The sequence below is a fragment of the Acomys russatus genome, chromosome X, assembly GCF_903995435.1.
Source record: "Acomys russatus chromosome X, mAcoRus1.1, whole genome shotgun sequence".
Lineage (NCBI taxonomy): Eukaryota > Metazoa > Chordata > Mammalia > Rodentia > Muridae > Acomys > Acomys russatus.
The window spans coordinates 42942426-42943969 of NC_067169.1; the positions used below are offsets into that span (position 1 = coordinate 42942426).

Sequence of the window (1544 nt, forward strand, 5' to 3'; positions counted from 1 at the left end):
TATCCTTCACAAGCATATATCTCATCATTGTCTTCTGAGGTAACTATTATCATGAAATACTGTTTACAATTCTTTTTTATCTTCTATTAAAACATATTTTCTCACAAATATATGCTGGTTATGGTTTTCCCTCCCTCTACATCCAGTTCTTTCCCATTACCCTGCCATCCAGATCTATTTCCTTTTTGTCTCTCATAAGAAAAAAAATATGGAACACTTCACAAATTTGCATGCTATCTTTGTACAGCTGCTATGCTAATCTTCTCTTTATCATTCTAATTTTAGTACATGTGCTGAAGAAGCTATCACATGGATGGTGTTCTTAATGTCTTATGATTACTACATATTTTCCTTAAGGATTATAAACAAATGTTACAAAATTTTATACCATTGGTTTACTTGTATTTTGTACACAAGCAAAATTTGTATTTTATAACCATTAGCTTTTTATTGTTTATTTTATTTTTTCGAACTATTTCACCTGCATACATGTATGTGTACAACATGTGTGCCTGATACCCATGTGAGCCACCTTGTGGGGCTTTGGAAGTGAATCCAGGTCATTTGCAAGTGCTCTCAACAATGAGACATCTTTCTAACCCCTGTGCATGATAATTTATTCTGTCTAAACAATTTAATCACTGTACCTACACCATTTCTATTTGTTCAAACTATAAGCTTTGAATTGGCAAGATCAGGGTATAGGTTATTATTTGCCAAAACATTATGGGATAAAGATGCTCCAAAAATGCCAATGATTTTATTTTGTGTTGTTCATACATTACTGGCCATGAAGCCTGCCCATAAGATGGTTTGTATACCCAGTGAGACTCCACTGGAGAAAACTAAATTTTCATTGGAGATAGCTCCTGGGCTACAGATGGGGGTTTATAGCATGGCATGGTGGCACATGCCTGTAATCCCAGAAATCTGGGGCAGAGTCAGGTAGATATCTGTAAACTCACTACCCTGGCCTACAAAATGAATCCAGGACAGCTATGGCTACACAGAGAAACCCTGTCTCAAACAAACAAACAAACACAATAAAAAGAGGGGGTGGGGGCTTATGTCCACTTCTCTTCTCAATGCTGGGACATATCTGGCTTGATCCTATCCAGGTTCTGTGCATGCTGCAATAGTCTCTGTGGATTCATATGTGTGTCATTATCCCTGATGTGTCTAGAAGGCCTTATTTGGTAGGCATTCTTCATTTACTCTGTCTCTTACACTCTTTCCATCTCCTCTTCCCTCCCCTTGAGCCCTGAGGGGAGTAATTTAATAGGGACATTTCATTTAGTACTGAGTGTTCCAAATTATTTTACTCTATGTACATTGTCCAGCTGTGGGTCCTTGTATTTGTTCCCATCTATTGCAGAAAAAAAACTTAAGTGATAATGTCTTAGCAACACACTGATCTATAAATATAGAAGAATGCTATTAGGAGTTATGTTATGGCTACATTCCTTTAACAGAACAGCAGTATTTAGTTTTCCCCTAAGTTCCAGGCCTATCTAATGTCAGGTTCTTGGCTACCTGAACAGTGC

The 1544-nt window shown here is 37.2% G+C and overlaps 1 non-coding gene across 1 annotated transcript; it reads right to left on the reverse strand.

Moving 5' to 3' along the window:
- Positions 1 to 202: 202 nt before the first annotated feature.
- On the reverse strand, positions 203 to 309 carry LOC127185979 (U6 spliceosomal RNA). Its single transcript, XR_007830243.1, has one exon. It is a non-coding gene; the product is annotated as a U6 spliceosomal RNA (small nuclear RNA).
- Between the last annotated feature and the right edge of the window lie 1235 nt (positions 310 to 1544).